This window comes from Adiantum capillus-veneris, chromosome 11, assembly GCF_014529385.1.
Source record: "Adiantum capillus-veneris isolate H3 chromosome 11, ASM1452938v2, whole genome shotgun sequence".
NCBI lineage: Eukaryota > Viridiplantae > Streptophyta > Polypodiopsida > Polypodiales > Pteridaceae > Adiantum > Adiantum capillus-veneris.
Genome location: NC_140941.1, coordinates 88,083,281 through 88,107,124, shown reverse-complemented (window position 1 = coordinate 88,107,124; position 23,844 = coordinate 88,083,281). Strand labels below are relative to the sequence as shown.

General features: G+C 40.3%; 1 pseudogene; it reads right to left on the bottom strand.

The window, feature by feature from the left end:
• Positions 1 to 838: 838 nt before the first annotated feature.
• Positions 839 to 1,504, bottom strand: LOC147447604 (small ribosomal subunit protein uS2 pseudogene; annotated as a pseudogene).
• Between the last annotated feature and the right edge of the window lie 22,340 nt (positions 1,505 to 23,844).

The following is a 23,844-nucleotide window of genomic DNA, read 5'->3' as shown; positions in this document are numbered from 1 at the left end:
AGGTAAAGTAGCCACAAATGAATAATCGCTCTCTCTCTCTCTCTCTCTCTCTCTCTCTCTCTCTCTCTCTCAAGTCTTGTGCCTTAGTGATAGGCTTTTGATGGAACTCACTATTTAAACTCTTGAGGGCTGGTAATATACAAGCTTGAGACCAAGTCCAACAATAATTCTAAGATTGTAACTTTTCTATCACATCATGAGTTACCATACGGAAGGAACAACATATCTAGCTAGGTGCATTTGTTGACAAGGGCTTGTTGAGAGGTCAAAGGAGGCTGGCAATCCCCTAATGAGAGGCCAATGGATCCCCCATCCCCAATTGCATGAGCTAGCTAGTATATGGTGCCTCTCAATGAAAACTTGTTTAGAGAGGGACATTACAATGTCTCAAAGTTCTTACTCTCTCTCTCTCTCTCTCTCTCTCTCTCTCTCTCTCTCTCTCTCTCTCTCTCTCTCTCTCTCTCAATTAGAATCAAAATTTATACCAAAAACTCTTAAAAAAGTTACATCACATGACTAGAAGACTATCTACAGTTCGAACATCTCTGAAAGGAAAGTTCTTCCTTTTATCTAAGGCTAGTTAACTCAAGACTACCAAATTGACAATGAAGAAGATTTCTAATTACTAGGAGTTGAGTCAGCAGGAGTATATTCCCATCCAGATCCAAGGCGTTGGTCAGAGCCGAGGCAGGTGCATGAACAACACCCCATCCTTGGGTAGGGGTGTAGCTCCAGTCCACTCGAGCAAGGGTGTTCACCACAACAACTGGTGCTACTAACACTCTTAGCTACCAATTTCCAACATCACATCCCTCTTCCAATTCATCAAGAGTTTCGGCTAGGGCAGTGATTGGAGGAGGCACATTGTACATGTGGTTGCAAATTCTCATGCAACACATTCCTCCTCTTTATGCTCTTTGGCTTCCTTTGGCTCACGATTGAAGAACAGATCCACCATGACATCATAAGACTAGCATGGAGAAATATTTCCCCTCATCTGAAGAACCATACAAGCTACTGTCCAAAAAAGACAACCAAAATATATTGCACTTCCCCTTGTTATTAGTAGGGATACAAATGTTCACATGGCGCATAGGGGAGTCTGTGTCACAAAAGGCAATCATAGGAATGCTTTCAAGAGCAGCCTCCTTATTAGGTTGCTCAGTCTGTGGGTCTATCAAATCAAGAGCCAAGGCTAACAAAAAGTGTTCTAAAGCTGATTACAAATGGTTTTGGAGTGTGACATCTAGAAATTACTTGAGCATCGGTATATTAAGCAAACTTTATTACTGTCCTTCGACCATAGGGCATGTCAGATTGAATAATAATATCCCGAGGATTTTCAATAGCGAAAATCACTCTAGCTTGTCCCATGTCTTTCATGCATTGATCATAACATTTGGTCACATTGATGCTTCCACATATAACGCCCCATCTTCTAGCCGAGGTGCACATTGGTAGCAAGCATCATTAGGATATCGACTTTCTTTTGAGAAAGAACCATGGATGCTTCTAGCTAGACCTGACGAGCTACAATTGCAATTAGACTGTGGGATGGGTTTCTAACCTCACTTCTATCTTATTGCAGACATAGCGAGAACCACAAACATAATTTTCAATCCATGGGACGAAGCTGACTTGACTAGTGCATAGAGGTTACAAGAGGGTGTAAATCTCTTGGAAAACAACAGAAAACTCGCATCTAACACAAGCTACACTCATATGACCTAAGTCATCAAAAGCTAGTCACTAATTGGCAAACAAAACATGACCGTTACAACATCAAATGACATCCAAATGTCACGAAACTTATAGGGCAAGTATATAAGACCTAAGCACACATGCTTATGGTCTCAAATCTCACTTTTGATGAAGTGAAAAAAAAAGTGATTATTAATAGCAGTGAGTTTTTGACCTAGTCGTTTCTGACCCCGAATGCATTTAAATACTTAGCAATGATGCCCCAATACCCTGCCTATGCTTACTTTGCGATTTCCTACTTATGATGTAATTAGGTTGCGGGCTGACAACGCCAAAAGCTACAGTTTACCATGATATGTTTACGTCAATGCGTAGAGCTCTTACCTGCGGTTACAATGCAACAGACGACACTGCAATGTGACAACCGACAAGGGAGTAGGAAGTAAGAGAAGGAGATAAGTGAGCGCCATTAGCTCACACTGTGTATTTCTTATCCAAAACTTAACAATAACTTACGAAAATTGGCTTTTATATCTTAGCCAAGGTTTCTTTGATGAAAAACTAATGATCTGGGAGCTCTAACTAAGGATACAATCTGGAATCTTATAGCCCCGGCTCATCGATTACAATATCCAAATTGGAAAATAGGAGTTACAATATTCTCGATTTATCAAAAGAATATGTAACATTCAATGGCCTAGTAACTTGTGTGTAGCAGAAAATAGCATGAACATAGTGAGCATTTTATTAGAATAGATTCCTAATGAGAATAACAAGAGTGCTTGGGTGGAGAGAGCAACAAAAATTATAACACCTAGTTAGATAGCATGAACAATACTTCAAAAGAGAGAGAAATTAAGCTATTGACAACAATTGACAATCGGATTTACATGGAGCCGGTCACACCTCCAAAAGGCTTTGTATTATGTTTCTCCCATCAAGAGAGACATTTTACAATACAATTCTTTGTGTTCCTTCAATACTACCTAGTGCAATGAAGATGGAAACTTCAAGCACTACTCTTTCTTCCCTAATGCAAGGGCTGAAATCACATCTCTAAAATCAGAATCAATAGCATACTCATCTATCATAGAAGATAGATCATTGTGAGTTGCTATGGAAACCGCATTTAACTCTTGGCCGTCTTGAGAGTGCATCCGCTACTTGATTATGCTTGCCAGCAATGTGAGCAATATGAAAATGAAATTGTGAAAGAAAATTTGTTGTGCGCTCCTTGCCGCACTGTCGAAGCAAGGGACTTGCCAATACACCGTGTGCGAGCCACAAATGGCTCCAAGCACACAACAAGCCTAAACTAGCAAGCTCAAGAAAGCAAAGGGTGTGTCACTCACCGCTCTACGCTCGCCTTCGTGGTGGATTCCTCGCCGCGATGAAGAAGAAGTTGCAGTCGTGCCGCGCTCAACCGCTTCGCCGCCGTCGTGCCTTCGTAATGCTCGATCGCACACACACTCTCCCTCCCTCTCTCTCTCTCTCTCTCTCTCTCTCTCTCTCTCTCTCTCTCTCTCTCACACACACACACACACACACACACACAAGGAGGTGAAGAAGAAGAAGATGGAGATGGAGATGGAGCAAGAGCACTCTTCTATTGCACAAATGAGAGAATGAGTAAAAATTAGGTTTAGTTGGCTTTTATATGAGCTCACCCCATTCACACTTGGGCGCCCATGCTTAGCCAACTAATCCCTTGAATGTCCCAGTTAGAGTGCGCCTCTCATCGACGATCACTCTTACCCTTTTCCTATTGGTCCGACAAGCCCGGTACCTGACTCTACCAAATACATAATACACGTCCGTCGTAGGTGATGGGGTGTCCGTGAGCCGTGAGGGTTAACATGCCCCCCTTCCTGATGTAGATTCCGTCCTCGGAAGCTATTGAGTTGAAGCTGGTTCGTCGAGGTGGAAGAGCATTTGAGATGAATGTCCTTAGCCTTCTTTAGTCACTGCAAAATCAAACAACATTGTCACAGTAATTGCATTCTCTTAAAAAGCATATGCAGTTTTAGGTAGACCAATTGATTGGTAAAAGAATTTCAAACAATTTGTTAGCAATGAACATTAAATTGCAATGTAATCAAGTGCATAAACAGATGTAAAGGTAAAAAATTAAACAAGTCTGGGGTCGCTAATTTGACGGTCGAAAGGAACTAGAGATCGAATATTAATACCATGGGTAAGCTTCTTAATTTTCAGTGGTCAATTAAGTTGTTTAATCGCGAGTGTTACCATATACATGTGGTAGTGATGTGTGTGAACACACTAGGACCACCGGGGCATTTTTTCCCTCTTTAGGAGGTTTTTTTCCCCGTGCATTGTATATACGCCCATCACTCTAGGGCTATCTATCTTTCCATTGCACACTAAGGAATACACTCTCTATTGTGTACCTTGAGCTTCCTTCGTCTTCTCCAAGCTGTGTGTGTTTCTCTGCAACCCTAATTCCAACAATTGGTATCAGAGCAGGTCACGTCCTCCCGGGCTTAGTCGCCAGCTGCTCCAGCACACGCCTGCTCACTTTCTCCGATTTCAGTGAGCTTTGGCAAGCGTTCGCAGGTCGACAAATATTTTGGGTGAGCTCGAAGGGCTCGGTCTGCTCAGAATTTTGATTTGGGCTCATTTCGGCCTCCGTTTCCACTACGGGCAGTACTGCACAGGTTATTTCGTCATTTTGTGCAGATTTTCTGTCAGTGCCGTTTTTTGCATAATAGGTGCCTTATAGTCTTCTACGGTTTGTGCTATATAGCACAAGTTGCTCCCGCTCCATTTCTCCTATTTTCGGGCAGTTTTCACATCAGGTGCAGCATTTACCATGGCTGACAACAACAACACAGATGTGTTCAAGATGTTTGCTGCTGAGGATAGGTTGGATGGGGACAACTACCCTATGTGGGCTTATATGATGCAACACGTTCTTGTGTCAAAAGGTGTCTGGAACATTGTGCAGGGCATTGATGTACGTCCTGGTTCTGAAGATGTAGGCGATATTGAGGATGTTGCAGGTCTTGCTGCAAGGATTGCAGCTGTTAGAGTTGTTTTGCCTACAGCAGAACAAGCTCGTTGGGATGTTAAGGATGCGCAGGCTCATGCATTGATTGCGTTGTCTGTGAAGCGCACCATTATTCCTCACATCCGTTCAGCAAAATCTGCAAAACAGGCTTGGGATATTCTAGCAGGTCTTTATGCAAGCCGCAATGAGGCTAAAATTGCTTTGCTGCGTAAAGAGCTAGAGTCGAAGATTATGCATGAGGAAGATGATATGGACACTTTCCTTGCTAGTGTCAAGGATATCAATGAGCAACTCATTTTTGCAGGTGAAGTCATTTCTGACAGTTCCCTTGTGCAGACTGTTCTTGATGCCTTACCAGATTCCTACCAGACTTTTGCTAGTACTTGGAGACTGATGACCCAAGGAAATCCTGAAGTTGTCAAGTTTGATGCATTATGCACATTGCTGTTGCAAGAGTCACTTTCTAGAAAAAACAGGACTAGGCAGCGTGCAGTTGAACAGGCTTTTATTGCTTCTCAAAGAAAGGGTGGTAACAGTAATGCAGCCACTTCTTATGGTTCTGCTGCGAGTGGCAAAAATTCTGTTCCTAATGCTTCTGCTGGTAGCACTTCGTCTGGCAATTCTGGTGATAAGGGCAAAAAGAAGATGCGTTGCCATTATTGTAAAGCCAATGATCACTTGATCAAGTCGTGTCCTAAGTTGAAGGCCAAAGAGGCTAAGAAGAAAGAGGGTGGTTCCACTGCAAATGCTGGTTCCACTACAAATGCAGCCATTGTTGAGTCTTCTGTGAAAGGAGATTGTGATGCTGATGTTGATGCAGAATGGGCTTTTAGCGCAGAGTGCACTTACAATCCTGCTGTCCATGATGCATGCTTGTCAGTTGCTGCAGATTCACATGTGTGGTATTTCGACAGTGGTGCTACAAAGCACATTACCTCACATCGTGAATTGTTTACCTCTCTCGAGTCTGTCCCTCATGGGAATTCAGTCACTTGTGCCAACAACGCCTCTTATCCAGTTCAGGGAGTTGGAAAGATTGTGCTCACTGCTGCTAATGGCAGTTCCTTCACACTTGTTGATGCACTTTATGTACCTGGGATCAAGAAGAATCTATTGTCTGTATCCGCACTTGCTAGACTTGGACTTGTAGTCAAATTTGTGGATGACAGATGTACAGTTCATGATCTCAGTTTTGGTGATGAAATTGTTGCATCTGGGCTTTTGTGCCGTGGGCTGTATAAGCTCACTTTGTATGACAAGTGTGGACAAAATTTTGCAAATGCTGTTGTAGATTCAAGGGCTATTTCAGATGCAAAACTTTGGCATGCACGTTTTGGTCATCTGAATTTTGCCAGTTTGCTGCGTTTACAGAAATCTGATATGGTTGCTTCTTTGCCGCCTCTTGAAGCACCTATCAAACATGTTTGTGAAGGCTGTATTCTGGGTAAAATGCAGCGTTCTAAGTTTCCAAAGGATGGTTCAGTTAGGGCCACATGCAGGTTGCAGCTTGTGCATAGTGACGTTTGTGGGCCCATGCAAACTCCGTCCTTGGGCAATTACCTGTACTTCGTGACTTTCATTGATGATTACTCTAGGCATGCGTGGGTATTTCCGCTTAAAGCGAAGTCCGAAGTTTTTATGTGCTTCAAACAATTTTTGGCTATGGCTGAAAATGTCTCAAAATGTACTATGGGCACCCTCCGTTCCGATCGAGGGGGGGAGTATATGTCTCATGAATTTAATGCATTTCTGGCTAGTCGTGGGATAAAACACCAATGTACAGTGCCTTATACACCTCAGCAAAATGGTGTTGCTGAGAGGAAAAACAGGTCACTAACGGAAATGGCACGATGTATGGTCAAAAGTCAAGCTTTGCCGCATTCTTTTTGGCTTGAGGCCATCATGTGTGCCACTTATGTACTTAACAGGTGTCCTACGAAAGCTTTGCAGTCTATTACTCCATATGAAGCATGGCATGATAGAAAACCTTCTATTGAGCACATGCGTGTTTTTGGCTGTTTGGCATATGCTTTAGTGCCACAAGTGCAGCGCAGAAAATTGGATGATAAGGCTGTCAAATGTATTTTTGTTGGTTATAGTGCTGAAAGCAAAGGTTACAGGTTGTATCATCCGCAAACAAAACGTATTTTGGTTTCACGGGATGTAGTGTTTGTGGAAGATTCTGTTCAACCCTTGCTGTCATGTACTAGAGACAGTAATGTAAGCTCACAGGACATTTATGACACTTTGTTGCCTCTTTTCAGTGGTGGAAATACGAATGTAAGTTCCAATGAGGCAAATGTACAGCCTATGGGGGTTTCTGAAAATGTTTTAGAACAGCCTATTACTGATGCAGATGTACATGATGTACTTGATGAGGAAAGGGCTGAAAATGAGCAGGCTAGAGGTATGCCAAAATGGCTGGTGCACACTTTGCGTGACAGTAAATTGGATGCACCTTTATCTAGTCGTACTCGTTCAGGCTCTCGCCATGCATCTTATGCATCAGATTGTTATGCTTTGGCTGTGTCTAGTTTACATGATGTTGAGGAGCCTCTGTCTTTTGATGAAGCACAGAATTCAGAAAATTGGATTGCTGCCATGAAATCAGAATATGATGCACTTATAGAGAATGACACATGGACTTTATGTGATTTGCCTCCTGGCAAAAAGGCCATTGGTACCAAGTGGGTTTACAAGTTGAAACGCAAGCCGGATGGTGAGATCGATCGCCATAAGGCTCGACTTGTTGCAAAGGGTTATGCACAACAAAAAGGCATAGATTATGAAGAGACTTTTGCTCCCACTTGTCGTATGACTACTGTGCGTTTTCTATGTGCATTGGCAGCTCATTTTGGTTGGGATGTACATCAATCAGACATTGTTACTGCTTTCTTGAATGGTGACATATTTGAGGAAGTTTATGTAACGCAGCCTCGCGGTTTTGTCATAAAAGGACAAGAGGACAAAGTGTGCAAATGTAAGAAGGCTTTGTATGGGTTGAAGCAATCTCCTCGTGCTTGGTATAAGAAAGCTGACACTCATTTGGTTAAACGAGGCTTTCGTAACAGTCCAACAGAAAGCACATTGTATGTAAAGCGTGAGGATGATGTATTTCTCATTGTGGTTCTTTATGTTGATGATTTGCTGATCACTGGACCAAATGAGAGACATATTGCTGAATTTAAGGCTGATTTGAATGCTACTTTCAAGATGAAAGATTTGGGGCTGTTGCATCATTACTTGGGTATACAGTTTAAGCAGTGTGATGGTGGTATTGCCTTGTGTCAGAAAAGTTACATAGAGACATTGCTATGTAAGTTTGGACTTGAGGATTGCAAACCTATTGCCACTCCCATGGAAACAGGTTTGAAGTTGAGTCTACATGATGCTGGCGATCCTGCTGATGTCACTCTTTACCAAACTGCTGTTGGCTGCCTCATTTATGTATGCAACACGAGGCCAGATATTCAGTTTGCAGTCTCGCAGGTCAGCAGATTTATGCATAGCCCAGGGTCTAAGCATTGGCAGGCTGTCAAGAGGATTTTCCGCTACCTTAGTGGCACTTTACATCTTGGCTTGTTTTATCCCAAGGGGGGATCATTGCCGCCAGACTTACATGCTTTTTCGGACTCAGATTGGGCTGGTTGTTTTGACACGCGAGTGTCCACAAGTGGTTTTTGTTTCATGCTTGGCAGTTCATGTATATCATGGTTGAGCAAGAAGCAACCTACTGTGGCCACTTCGAGTTGTGAGGCTGAGTACAGGGCAGTCTTCACAGCTACGGTTGAGTGTGTATGGCTCAGACGCCTTATGGCTGACTTGGGTGTTGGACAGGACACTGCCAACACTATCTACACTGACAGTCAGAGCGCATTGGCAGTTGCGAGGAACCCAGTTTTTCATGCTCGCACAAAGCACATTGAGGTGCATTACCACTATGTCAGGGAGAGGCTCTCAGCAGGAGAGATCAGCTTGGCTTATGTGCCAACACAGGACAACCTTGCAGATCTTTTCACAAAGGCATTGTCTCGTGAGAAGCTTGAAGCTTTCCGCAAAGCTTTGGGCTTACTCCCCTTTGTGGACTGATCCTGTCCTCAGGGCATGGCACTTCCCTTTACTCATGTGCCAGCTCTCGTTCACCGCATCACTCCAGGGGGGATTTGTTACCATATACATGTGGTAGTGATGTGTGTGAACACACTAGGACCGCCGGGGCATTTTTTCCCTCTTTAGGAGGTTTTTTCCCCCGTGCATTGTATATACGCCCATCACTCTAGGGCTATCTATCTTTCCATTGCACACTAAGGAATACACTCTCTATTGTGTACCTTGAGCTTCCTTCGTCTTCTCCAAGCTGTGTGTGTTTCTCTGCAACCCTAATTCCAACAGCGAGAGCCAAGTATTCATGTTCGAGGGCTGACTAGAGGCTATATCTAGAAGACCTTGTAGTTAAGCTACCATAAAAGGAATTTCTCATGAAATCATCGCCTGACTGATTACTTTTTCTTTGACCCCCCAAAGTCTTTTCACATTGATTCAATTATGATGTGTGTGCTTATTTTGTATGCCTTGGGTTTTTTGCTTTTCAAGGAAAAGCGCCCACACTGGGAACCTCTAGGGCTCTAGTACCATAGGCGATACATGTGAGTGAAGTACCAATTTAAGCAGGGATTTCTCTTCCAGCGTAAGATTTTTCATTTGTGGCACTTTGATTTTTTGTTTGTTCATTTTCAGCATTTTAATTTTGTAACTTTGGGGGGTCATATAACACTGTTACCCTCCCCAGGCTCATCACATTAGTAAACTCCCTTTATAATACTTAAGCTAAAGGTCGATAGGGTTAAGCCCACTAGAAAGCCCTAGTACATTTCATACAATGTTGCCTAAATCGGATTAAGAACCTAAGTAACCATTGCTTATTAGGAAGGCATTCCCCATGGTATTAAGAGAAGATTTCTAATACCTAGCTTGGTCAAACTAGCTTAGTCGGACTGCTTGATTTTTACACCTAAACAAGTGATTATGACAAAACATTACATTGAATTAAATGTTTGATAGTAAGCAAATGCGTTGAATATTATGCTACCAATCACAATCAAAGCAGACAATCATAGATGCAAAAAAGATAAGGGCAATGCTAATGGACATAAAACACCTGTTTGTGTTGATGGTCGCGCTTGATTTGAAGTGTGAACGAGAGAAAGGTTCCATGAAGGTCCAAATCCTATCAATAGCAACACGCTCATGTACACACTAGGAAACAAAAGGAATACCTCCAGGAGGCACATTAGTGGGAAAAGAGAACTTCGCTAATCTCTCAACTCTAAAACAGAAACACTCCTATCGTACTTATCTTACCTACCCTCCATCACTCAAGTGATGAGGATCAAAGGTGTTTCATGACATAGGTTTCTGTTTCACTGTACCAAATGTGACATGTGTAGGTCTAAGTCAATGTTTTGACTTTTATTGTGCATACTCGTTTGCTAATTGCTCTTGCTCTTTATTTTTTTGTTTTTTGTGAGTATAAAGCTTTATATGTACATTCCCTAAGATCGGAGATTAAGAGGTTAGGGAAAAAGGTTGAGAGGGAAGCAAGTGAATGATGGATGTCCACAAACACTCCCCCCTTCCTTGGGTAGATCATACCATTTGAAATGAGCTTGTCACCCTTTGAAACCAATTGTTCCAGTTGGTAATAGGTGAGGATTTTTGCCATTAGTTTTCTATTACCCTAGGTGCCTCGTCAAGTTGCAAGGGTGGTAAGGTACTCTCCCAAGATCGAACTTGAAGTGGTTCATCAGGTGATTCTTGAACACTGGGAGGTGTGGATTCTTTTGTAGCTTCATGGAGGTCCACTACTATAGATGGAGGCTGTGTAGAAGCTTTTACCTCTATGGATGTATTACATGATGAGCTAGAATCTTCATGGGACTCCCCCCTTCCCGAGCTAGGTGGAACAAATCGTTCTTTCTTTGGTACCCAAACTAGCTCGGGAGCGGGTGTGTAGCATTCTGTAATTTTTTTCTTTCCACGATCATTGATTCGTTTTGGAGCTACGGGATTGGGCTCACTTGGGTCAGGTGATAGGTAAGAGCACAATCTACGTTTTGGCACCCAGATTTGATCATTTCCTTGATAGTAGCCTTGGGCTTCCAATAGTCGCTTAGGGATCCATCGCAACATTTTCTTACTTTTCTTGGAGCGAGTGGTACATTTCTTACAAGGCTTCTGTTTTTTAGCACTAGCTATGGTCACTAAGGAAGCTGTAGGGACCCACTTGTATGTTTTCTTCGTTACATTAGGATGAGTCTTGTCGGAAGCGATATGCATTGCTTGTAGCATATTTAAGGGTACAGGCATTTCATCCCCCTTAGGTGTTACCCAGGTCGTCCCCCTATTTCCCCAAGTGTCTATGGTTGCTGCTAGGTGGACCCAATCCACATTGTCCGACTCAGTCATCCCAGGTAGGATATCCATATGGACACTCTCTGGGGGTGTGGGGTCCACGTGCGATGTGAAAGGAGAGTCCATTTCCCCACCCCCTTCGTGTGCTTCATTTGCATCAGGTTCCGAGCGAGTAGCTCTACCTAATGTTTCCATGAAACGGCTAAACATACTAGTACCAGGCTGTGGAGCTTCGGGAGGAACGTGGCCTTCTCTCTCAGTGTTTTGGGTAGGGTATGCTTCCATGATTTCTGAGTCGGAGGAGGAATCACTAGCGGCTATTTTAGGGTCTTGGGTGGTGCTACCTTGTGTCCCCGCTGAGGGTCTAGAGCCTATCGTGGATGGGTAATGGGTGTCCGTATGAACAGAGGCGCTACCAATGTGATCGTGCTCTGACACTCGTCTAGAGCGTAGATTCATATGACTTGATCCCCTAGAAGTGTCAGTGAGTGCCCATGAAGGCTGCTCACCTAGTATTTTTGGGTGTTTTGCAACCCAAGTCTTTCCTTAATTTGACTTTTTGGTCCTTTTTTTCTGACCCGGCTATAGAATAGAGCGTATGATAGCTCAAAATGAGCGTTTCGGTCAGAGGGTCGTGCCGTGCTTACAGCCCTCCGTTTGGTCACTCTATGCCCTCGGAATCCCTAAAACTGTCAATTTCTAGTAGGGAACTAGGCCCAAACTAGAAAGTTTAAGGGTGCAAGTGGGAAGAGAAAGGAGGAGAGTGGAGGACTTGTCCCACATGCTCTCATTCTCTCTTGAGGGAGTAGGGTATATATATAAGAGTGAGTCTAGTGTATATCATAAGACTGAGGCCTGAGGCCTGGGCTTGGGCTTGGGCTTGGGGAAATGATCCCGATCTATCTTTTATACAAACCAACCCGTCCGTTTTAAAACTCACGTTTTTTATTTTCGAAAATTTAACCGCCCACTCACTCGCGTTTTTATTTTCCGAACTTTTTTTATTTTAAAGATTTTTTTTTCTTTTCTTTGATGCAGAAATTCAAATTGCAGAAATTGAAAAAACGCAAGAAATGCAGAAAATTGAAAAACACAGAAAATGCAGAAAAAAGCAGAAATTGAAAAACGCAAGAAATGCAGAAAATTGAAAAAGCACAGAAAATGCAGAAAAAAGCAGAAATTGGAACTTGACAGAAAATTTAACGCAGAAAATGCAGAAATTGAAACTTGACAGAACCAGAAAATGCAGAAGATGCAAAATCGCAAGAAATGCTAACTGTGCAGTGCAAACCAGAAAACGTAGAAAACGCAAAAAACAAAAATCTCCACACAACTACACACACTCATTCCTTGCCTTTCCTATGATAGAAATTGCACCACAAGAAAGCGTAAAGTGCTAACTGAGCTTAGTGTAGGGCATATCCCCGACAGCGGCGCCAAAAATGTGCGCTCCTTGCCGCACTATCGAAGCAAGGGACTTGCCAATACACCGTGTGCGAGCCACAAATGGCTCCAAGCACACAACAAGCCTAAACTAGCAAGCTCAAGAAAGCAAAGGGTGTGTCACTCACCGCTCTACACTCGCCTTCGTGGTGGATTCCTCGCCGCGATGAAGAAGAAGCTGCAGTCGTGCCGCGCTCAACCACTTCGCCGCCGTCGTGCCTTCGTAATGCTCGATCGCACACACACTCTCCCTCCCTCTCTCTCTCTCTCTCTCTCTCTCTCTCTCTCTCTCTCTCACACACACACACACACACACACACACACACAAGGAGGTGAAGAAGAAGAAGATGGAGATGGAGATGGAGCAAGAGCACTCTTCTATTGCACAAATGAGAGAATGAGTAAAAATTAAGTTTAGTTGGCTTTTATATGAGCTCACCCCATTCGCACTTGGGCGCCCATGCTTAGCCAACTAATCCCTTGAATGTCCCAGTTAGAGTGCGCCTCTCATCGACGATCACTCTTACCCTTTTCCTATTGGTCCGACAAGCCCGGTACCTGACTCTACCAAATACATAATACACGTCCGTCGTAGGTGATGGGGTGTCCGTGAGCCGTGAGGGTTAACATTTGCCCACCTCATTTGTTTGTCGAAGAGCTCTAGTGCTAGTTTCTCTTCTGAAATATATTTTTCTCTGAGTTGTCAAATGTGAAACTTTCTTCAATATTGTATATGAGTTTCTGGGCACCCAAATTTGAGACGGATTGTCCTCGATTTGTGCTTTTGGTACCCAAATTTGCCTGACTCCTTGCATGCTACTTGTAGCATTTTCTTGTCTAGAGGATGACGTAGATGAAATTATTCCCTGGTTTTTTCTGTGGGCGACCTCTTTTCCATTTCTCTTTGCTAGGTGCAATTAGGACTAAGAGTTGTCCTCCTTTAAGTGATAGCTTGAGTTGATTGGTGTCCCAATCTGGTACTGCCTTGTATGTTCGCATCCATGAGATTCCAAGAATCACTATTTCATTCATATGTTCATACGGTATGCATACAAATTGATGTGGGCATGAAAATCCATCTACTATCACATTCAAGTTGACTACCCCCAATGCCGGTGTTGGATTTTTGTTGCATTCTTTGATGGCAGATATTCGTGATGCTAAAAGCTGATTCGTAGCTTTCTTGTAAGTGGAATAATTGACTGCATTCATTCGAGCTCCGGTATCTACTAATGCATTTGTGCTATTATTGTTCAATTGTACCTTGATGTGAAGGTCAATTCCATCCAACCATTCATTATCCATCGACACTGCATCATTCTGTGATTCCCATAGTCTTTCATCTGGTTCCAAAGTGTTAATGGGAATAGGTGGTTGTTGATTTCTGAAGTCAACTTTCCTCTTGAGTACTCAAAGTCAAGCTTCCTCTTGAGCTTCATCTTGATAACCTGCTATCGTTTAATCTTTCTTTGCTTTACTGCATGCATTTTCTCTAGCAAATCATTGGTTAGTGGCAAATGGTACTTCATAAAGTGGCATCCACTAATCTAGTTAGCCATTGGTTCAACATATATAGTGGACAACTTAACTGCTCCACTCGGAGATACGTCTTCAATGATAAACGATCCATTTCCCTTTTTCTTGAACTTGGGAATGTGTTGCTTAAAAGAATAAACTAAAACCAGGTCTCCTTTTTTGAAGATTTTTGTGACTAGATGTGAACCAAAAAAAAAAATTGTTTTTGTTTTTGTGCATAGATGTGAGCTACAGCTGTTAGCCTTTGCTCATCAAGCTTTCCTACATCTTCAAGCCTCTCTGACAATTCATGTTCGGTCCACTCAAGATCTTTAGCTACCATTAGTGTCGGCAATAGAAATTATATCAGTAGTATGGCATCAAGGCCATAAACAAGATTAAAGGGTGTAGCATTCAAAGCTGTCTTGAACGAAACTCTATAAGCCCATAGAGCGGCATGTATATTCATTTCCCAATCAGTTCGTCCTGAACTAACCACTTTAGTCAATACCGAGCTAAGAATATTATTTGTGTGATGGCTTGTACATTTGCTTGTGGATGATATGGAGCTGGTTTGTTATGGATGATCATAAATTCATTCAGCAGATACTCAATTACCTCATTGAGGAAATGAGTTCCCCTATCACTGATAATATCTATTGGAAGTACATATCTTGTGAATACATTCTCATACAAGAATGCAATTGTGGTTCTAGCATCATTCTTCCTGGTTGCCTTAGCTTCTGCCCACTTGGTCAAATAGTATGGATAGCTACAATGATATATTGAGCTTGAGTTCTATAAGCAAGTGGTTGTATTGGTCTTACAAAATCTATGCCCCATTTTGCTCATTGTTCTTAAAGGCATGCTATCTACCTTCTTTGGCATTTTTGCTCATTGGCATGTATTACATCTTCAAACATATTCTTTAGCATTTGCAAAAAGTGTTGGCCACCATATGCCTGCCACTAAAATTTATCTAGCGGTGATTTCACTAGAAAAGTGACCTCCAGCTAATCCAGCATGTGCTTATTCTAGCATGGGTATATATTCATCTTCATTTGCACAAAGACGCAAAATGTTGATCCTTTCCTCTCCAATAAAATTGGTTTCCAATAAGAGCACATAGTCTCTTGCTTCAGTTTCAATAGTTGTTTGGGGGCGTTTACTCATATCCTTTGGAAATGTTCTGCTTGATAAGTAAGTAATTAGATAGTTACTCCACTTAGGAATTAGTGAGATTTGAAATAATGTCACATGAGGTATGGGTGGTTGTTTCTGGCATTGAAAACGATCTTTCACAAATGAGTGAACATCACTCCTCATGGTTGGCCAAAATACTCCCAAGTCTCAAGATCCGTTGCATAGTTTGGTCTTTCGTAAAGTGAAGTCCTACTATGGTAATGTGTGCTTGACTTAGGTATTGGGTTTTCTCCTCAGGATTAATACACAAAAGAAATATTCCATCTTGATTTCTTTTGTATAGTCTTCCAACTAGTAATTGATACATAACCGATTGCCCAATTAATCCTAGTGTAATAGGAAGTGGTATTTGAGAATCCATTTGAGCTATGGTTATCAATGAAATCATATTTTCTGACCAACGGGGTATCATTTTCATAGAGAATAGATATGCATTTGGTGGATCATCATCTACCCCTTTTGGTGGTTCTCATGAAATAATCTTTGATAAATGATCTGCTTTTTGGTGTGTGGTGTCCTTTTTTACATAAACAATAGTGAAATCAAACTCCAAAAGAATGATGAACCATCTCAATATTCTTCCTGTGTTGCATGGCTTGTTGACCAAGTACAATAAAGCTTGGTGGTCTACAAAGAACACAAATTTGTTGGCTAATAGGTAATGTCTATACTTTTTAATAGCATATATCATCCCTAATCCTTCTCTTTTGATGGTTGTATAATTCTTCTCTGCCACATTCAGCTATCTACTAGCATAAGAAATGGGAAAATAAAATTTTTCGTCTCTTGGTTGAGCTAATATACACCCAATGGAAAAATTGGAAGCATCAACATGTATGTGGAATATCTTATTCCAATATGGTGCTTTCAATATTAGGGCTGAAGTGAAAGCTTGTTAAAGCCTCATGAAGGATTCTTCACACTCATCAATCCATACAAAGAGTGTAATCAGGCCATACATGGGTTTTGCACTTATAGCATACATGTAAATGAATCGTTTGTAGTATGCACAATGTCCCATGAAAGCCCGACTCCTTTGAAAGTTTTTGGTCTAGGCAATTCATCAATAACATAAATTTTATCCGTATCGGCGCTATGTTGTTTTAAAACACTAATGTCAAGAATTTTTCATTGTCTGTCCATAAAGGTGCACTTCTTAGGATCTAAGAAAATCCTATAAAGTCTACAATTTTTGAACACCTTTTTGAGATGTTCAAAATGATCAGCCCCGATTAATGAATGTACACAAAAATCGTTTATATGTACTTCCAAGAAATTCCAAAGATATTCTTTGAAACCATGGTTCATCAATTTTTCAAAGGTGGCACGAGCATTAGTTAACCCAAAAGGCATAACCTATAGGCAAAAATACCCCATTCACTGCAAAGACTGTTTTATGTTGAACTTTAGGGTCAACCAAAAGTTGATTGTACCCTGAAAATCCATCTAAAAAGCTGTAAGCTTCTTTTCTTGCAACTCGTTCTAAAACATGCTCAGTGATTGGAAGAGGGTAGTTATCTCTAATGGTGGCTGCATTCACTTTTTTGAGATTGACACACACACTCTTAATTTTTCATTTTTCTTGGGTACCACCATAATTGGAGACACCCAATCAGTGTGATCAATTTCATAGATAATTTAGCTTCCTTGAGATTTTCTATCTCTTCTTTGATCTTTTTGACAAATGTTTCATTATAAGTATATGGGCGTTGTCTACTTGGCTTCGTATCATCTCTCATAGGTATGGTATGTTTACAAATTTTTGGATCAACACCCTTGAGATCTTTATAAGACCAAGAAAAGATATCTTAGTATTATTTTAGTAAGCTTAGAAAAATCTCTTCTTCTTCTTTAGTCAAGTTGTTAGCAATGTAGGCAGGTCTAGGCTCTTTTCCTGGCTCAGCTACATCTATTTTCTTTGCATTTTCAGGTACTTCATATGACTCACCCTATTTTCTTAATTCCCTCACAGGTTGTTCGACTATGATCTTTCGCTCTTGGAGAGTATATTTCTTGTAATCGGATGGAACACTCATTACATCTTTACTCTCTTCCTCGGTTGTTTCCATTTCAGTGGTATACACTTCCTTTAGGGTTTTCTTCAACTCTTGATATTTTTTCTTTCGTTCAACCCGTGTCATGGATGATTCATCATCCTGATGCTTAGTTTCAATTGAGTTTCTTTTCTCATTTTGCTTGATGTTTTTGTTGTTCCTTGTTTGTTGTTTGAAGGATATCTACCCGTGATTTTGTCTTTGACACAATCATGTGCATCTATCTGCATCAAATACTATGTTCTGCTGGAAATTGATGGCATAGATCTAGATTTCAAGTTTTTTGTGTCTCTTTTCTTCTATACCATTTCTGTCTTCTTATTTTTTGGTTTGGAAAGTAAAAAAACTTTTCCTCTCCTCCTTTTAGGAGTCGTTGGACTTTCACATGTTCTTTTTTTGACCCAGAATCATAGGATGTAGCTGAATGTTCTTCAAACTCATCAGTAGCATCATAAAAGAGGTCTAAAAATACTTGTTGAGCTTTCAGTAAGTTCTTGGGTTCCTGAAGTTCACTTCAATGTAAAGGGTTGAGATCATTTGTATGGGAATTATGTCATAGCCATCCTCATTGCAAAATTGAGTAGGCATAGACGTATTCATACATATATCCATTGTTGCCAAATTTGAGTCCACTCAAATGGCTCAAACAAATGCTCCGAAAAGGATTCAGGTACATAGGATTCATTTATGCAATCCCTTTCTAAGATACATTCTTCTCATTTTTAAACTCCCATTTTCTGAGGCTCCACACATCCAAATAGGTGTGTCTTTGTTTAACCAAGACGGAAGCTTTGATTTAGCTGAAGAAACTAAGTCAAATTCTTGAATGAGTATTTTCATTGCATCTCTATAAGTGTGATCTTTTATATTAACCCTTGTGATTGATCCCACTTGCTTCAAGTACATGTAATTGTTTCCCCAATCTTGAATGAGTTGTACTTGCCACATGAATGGTGTTCCAAAGATGATTTCATGGTTAAGTTTCTTTCCAAAGTCCACTATCACAAAAGTATGTTGATAATCAATTCCACATGAACTAACTATCACTTTTTCAAGCAGTCCTAGGGGTTTTTCTATGTGTCCATTAGCCAATTGTAATTCATTTGAGTCTGTCTAATAGTGGATTTTTCCCATGATTCCCATAATGCTTTTGTGGCTATGGCTATGCAAACCTCACTATCCAGTATTGCCATGGTTTTCTACATCATTATATCTCACCGACCCGGAAGGGTAGTATTTCCTTCTTCCCCTTCGTAGTATTCTCCAACTTTGTTCATAGGGACAGATCTGATCTCTTTGCTATGGAGTTCATGTTTCAATTTACCCAAATTTTTTGCAATTAGTCCTGTTATCCCCACCTTCTCTAGAGTTTTCACTAAATCATTCCATAAATATGGTCTGATTTTTAACAGTTCTCTCAAGGTAAGAGTACATTGAATGGGTGTTGACATGATTGAATGGATGTTTTCTACCCCTATGGTCTATTCCGTTCTTTTTACCTGAGTGGTTTTGCACACTATGGACTCATCTTCTTTGTCTCCTAAGTAAGACGGTAGCGTTTTTAGAGTCATTGGTTTAGACATTCCTGATGCTTCAGATCCGCAATCCCCATACAAGGATTGTATACCATTGTCCATATCAGGAGGTAAATTGTCTAACCAAACTTCATCTATAGGAGCTGACTTCAAAGTTATGCTCTCATGATTAATCTCTCTTTACTTTTTCCCATAAATGTCTTGGCCAGTCTTCCTCCACGAACAGAATTCCATCTAAAGCATCTTCACTGTCAGGCACCATGAGTTTTGACTCTTTCGTTTCAACGTGGGGTTCTACCACCACTTTGGATTTCTCTTTATTGGTTTCTACCACAAGCTCCTCGGATTTTGCTATACTCTCAAGCTTGGGTTTTTGCTTTTCCAGCATTTCTTAAGTAATTCTTACCAAATTTTGATAAGCTTCAAGCTTAGCTGCTTCCATATCTGGAGAAAGATATTTTTTCCATTTGTTTTTCTTGTTTTGGCCTGCTTTAAGCCCCGCTTGGAAAGCTTCCAAGGCTGCATTGGTTGGCTCAAAAAATTTGTCTACCAAAATTGATCCTCCAGATTTCATTGTGGTTTCTTTGATTTCACTCCCAATTTTTGTCACTTTTTCTTGGAATAGTTTCTTGGATTTTTTCTCAAATTCGTCCTTTTGTTTCTGCTTTCTCATCTCATACCTTTGACTTCTTCTTTTCTTGGTCTTTTGAGAGGAATTTTTAGTATTCTCTGATTAATCAGAGGAGTTATGTTTCTTTTTCTTAGCACGGGCTCTAGTGATCACCTTGATTGGAATAATAGGTTCACTTTTCAAAGAGCTACTAGGTATCACTTGGACTACATTCACCAATGCTTTTCCCTTGTTTAATGGATTTTTTGGACAGTCTTCAAGAAAGTGTCCACTCTTTTTGCAACATTGTATACAAAAAGCTTCAACTGACTTAATGTTCTTGTCAGGTTCTGGGCATTTATTTTTTCAATGATCATCTACACCACAATTATGGTAGTTGTCAGTCCTTGGCTTAATCATGGGTCTTAGCATTGGAGGTCTAACACCTTGATTAGCTACAAAGTACATCATTGTAATTTGTGGTGTAGTGTAAGTCACATGTTCTTTCATTGAAGGTGGATGTGAATTATACCACTCTCCTTCTACCATTACTGTAGATGGACTACGCTCAACATAAGGTGTAGCATGCACTAGTAAGGGCTTGTACATCTATGACTCCTTCTAAAGGCATGTACTTTACATGCACTGCATTATGTCTAGGATATGGAGGTTGTTGACCCAACATTGGTTGTGTTATTTCGATACCCATCGGTGGTCTTTGAGTTGGGGTCATATTAGGATAATATCAGACATGGGTTGTCCTTGTGGCCTCATAGGCACATATTGAACATTTTCATCGTACTTTGGTCGGTAGTAGCACTCATTGGTCTCATGGTTGGTCCATTTACCCTCAATAGCACACCATTTTTGAGGCCTAATCGATTGTCACTGTTGAGGTAACCCTTGCCCTGGTCCTCTGATAGGTACTTTTTGCATGTTATTCATTATTTCATTCATCCTTTTGAGCATGTCTTCTATGGATGTAAGTGGTGCTGCAGCAGCTGTTCCCACTTGTGTTGATTTTGAGGATGCTATTTTCTCACTCTGAGTATCCTTAGGGTTATCTTTTTTATTGAAAATATCACAATTGTCTCCCAAGTCAATAGCATCTGATACGCGATCTTCTAGAGTCATATGCACATACTAGACAATATAGCATGAAGTTCTTTGTTTAGCAACCTCTCTAGAAATAATGACACTAATCTTTCTTCTACTAATATTTCTAATTCTGGGCATCTTGCAATATATTGCTTCAGCCTATTTGCATAATCCCTAACAGACTCACCTTGTTTCTATTTGAAGCTATAGAATTGATCCCCATTTTGGAACATGAAGCTACAAATCCCTTAGCTAATGTATTTAAATCCATGATTGACCTTGGTGAAATGTTTTGGAACCATCTCAAATCTTTTCCTTCTAAACCTCAAATTGAGTGTGGAAATCAAATATGCGTTCTGCTCTTAGCACTTGCTTGAAGCTAGCTAAGTGGTTATATGGATCCCCAGATCCACTGTATTTTATGACCTATTTTTGAAATCAGCTGGTCTGATACGTCTGTTTGGCTTAGCTCCAACTATTCTAGCAGTTGGTTCTGTCTCGAGTCCTTCAAACCAATCTGTTGGAAATATTGACTCATCTAGCCCTAGACTGGCTTTAATGTCACTCGATTTTCTTCGTGATGAGGTAGGTTTAGTTTTTTTTTAACATTGCTTCTAAAAGATCTCTCGCGGAGTTCCTCTCTTAAAATAGTCTCTGGTCCTTGCCCCAATATCCAATCTCTTATAGAATACCCTTGGTACCTGGTTGTTCTACCTCCTCAGGACTCACCATAACAAAGCTATTGTTATAACAATCCCTAATAGGTAAGTTGGTAGATCTTTTGAACCTTTGTATTTGATTTTGAAGATATAGATGATTTTCATGGGTGTTGACTGCCCTAATTTGGCATGAGAGGTCCATAAAAGATCCTTGACATTCCTATGCTCCCAACAATATACTCCGATCCTAGGATTATCAGTACTAAGCTGTCTCAAAGGTTTCAAATCAACTTGATCGTATCCCTCAAATTTTAAAGTCGGTGGACCTTCTTTTGCTGGCATATCCAGAATTATTGTATTCATTTATAAACCCCATTTGTCTATCACATAGGATTTTCAACTTTTATATACTGAGTCCCGTTTTGATCCATATACATTTTTCCTTGTTTGTTTGCTCCGATTTCCTCTTCAAACTCTATGTCATGGTCATCAATGAAAATGGAATACTCTTCATTAGAATCCAGGTAAACCTGAGCTCCATGGACATTAGTCTTATAAAAGGTGAGTATGTGCTTATATCGCACTGTCATTCCAGCTCCTTACTGAGTCGAATAGGAAGACATTTCAGATGTTGAGTTTGCATAAGTGTCTGAGACTTCTTCAAAGATAGTGCCCAAGTGATCACCTTGATTCAAGCTCTCTTCTGTGGATACTCTACTAGCGATCTCTCCAAATATTCCTTGATTTGCTAGTATACGACCAGATCTAAGGTTCATATAGACTGGTTAAGCCCCGGATAGAGTACTTACCATCGGATTGAATTGGTATCCGTTTTTTTCACTTGTCTTGAATTCAAGTCCTATCAAGCTCTTGATTCTTTGCTTGCAACCTGGTTTCTATGTCAGTTTTAACCAAGTTAATTGTTTTCTCTCATAGACTGTACAATTTTTGCTAACTATTGCAATTGGTCTGTGTATATCACTTCAATATGAGCTAAGTGAGTCAACAAATGAGACTTTTAGATTCTACCCTTGCAAAGAGCTAAAGGACTAATATGTAACCTGAAAACTGAGTTAACATGTACTAATTTGGACCCAATGGTATCCAAACTTGAATAGTGCCCTTGTATTATGTTGTTCTAACACTGTACAAGCTCAAAAGTCCAAAATCTTGTCTCTGGGGCTCAAAAGTAAATAATCTGATTATTGACTTAGTTTTTCCCACTTTTTAGGTTTGTTTTGCCATATAGACACCTTGTTGAAGTCTTTGGACAAGTTTCACTAAATTTGAGCAAGATTTGCCCAAGTTATCAACAGTTTTGTGTCTGCAGACTCCGTTTTTGAGAATCTGGTTTAAGCCTCAATTTTGTGATCCAAATTTCACCAAATTTGATTTGTGGAGTCTACTTGATATGCTTGACCTTGTGGTATACTCAATTGTGCAAAAATGTTCAATTCTGGAGCAGATGTAAATAATCGCGATTATTTACTTTTGGGAATGTTTTGCAACTTTTTGCTAAAATATTGATACAAAATGGTTAAGCAACTCAACTTACACTCCCTAGCCAAGTTTCATCAAGTTTGGATAAACTTTGCTCAATTTGTCAACAGTTTTGTGTCTGTAGACTGACTTTACAAATCTGGTCCCAATTTCCACTTTAAAGATCTAAATCTTGCCAAATTTGCTATGAGTGCTCAATACAACCTGATAGAACTGGTGGCATGCTTAGTTGGCCAAAAAAGTTGAAAAATAGGACAAAAGTAAATAATCACGATTATTTACTTCTGATGAATTTTTGCATATTTTTTATCATCTAAGCATACACACATGTTAAACACTTCAAATAAGTCTCTTGGACAAGTTCCACTAAATTTGAACAAGATATATTAAGTCAAACTCAATTTCTCGACAATCAGTACATATTTCAAATTTTATCAAGTTTTTGGTCTGTTTTGTGATCCAAATTCTATGAGCCTTCACAAAAGATGTTTGTGATCATGCATAGAGTCTCTGGTATCAACCTTGGTCAATTTTGAGCTAAAAGTAAATAATCACAATTATTTACTTTTGGCTTAAAATGGACACTTTTTGCAAATTTTTCAATGATTAGTCTTTTTATGACATGTTTAAAGCCACTGAGTAAAGTCAAAGCTTAATTTTGCCTAATTTCTCAAGGAAATGTAAATAATCTGAGTTTTTGCAAACTCTTGAAAATTTACCTCAAATGTATCCTTATGCTTACCCACTGGTTCATACAACTTTTATGAGCAAAATCGGTTCATGAGAATCTATTATACAATATGTTACTTACATAATATATTTTGTATATTTCAAATGAAAAAGCAATTTTTAGGAGGGCACTTGATTATAAAAGGCAACCTCCACCCATCTCTCTCTCTCAAATTTGATGTGTTGCTGCTAGATAAAAGATGTGGTTTATGAGGGTTCATTCATTCACTTTGGGTGGCCTCTACTTTTGCGATATAAAGCAAAGTCTATTTAGCTATATGTTCTCTCTTAGTTCATAGGAAACTGTTGGACGGGGAGCGACTCACACACCCATGAAGTGCATGCAAACACTACCTAG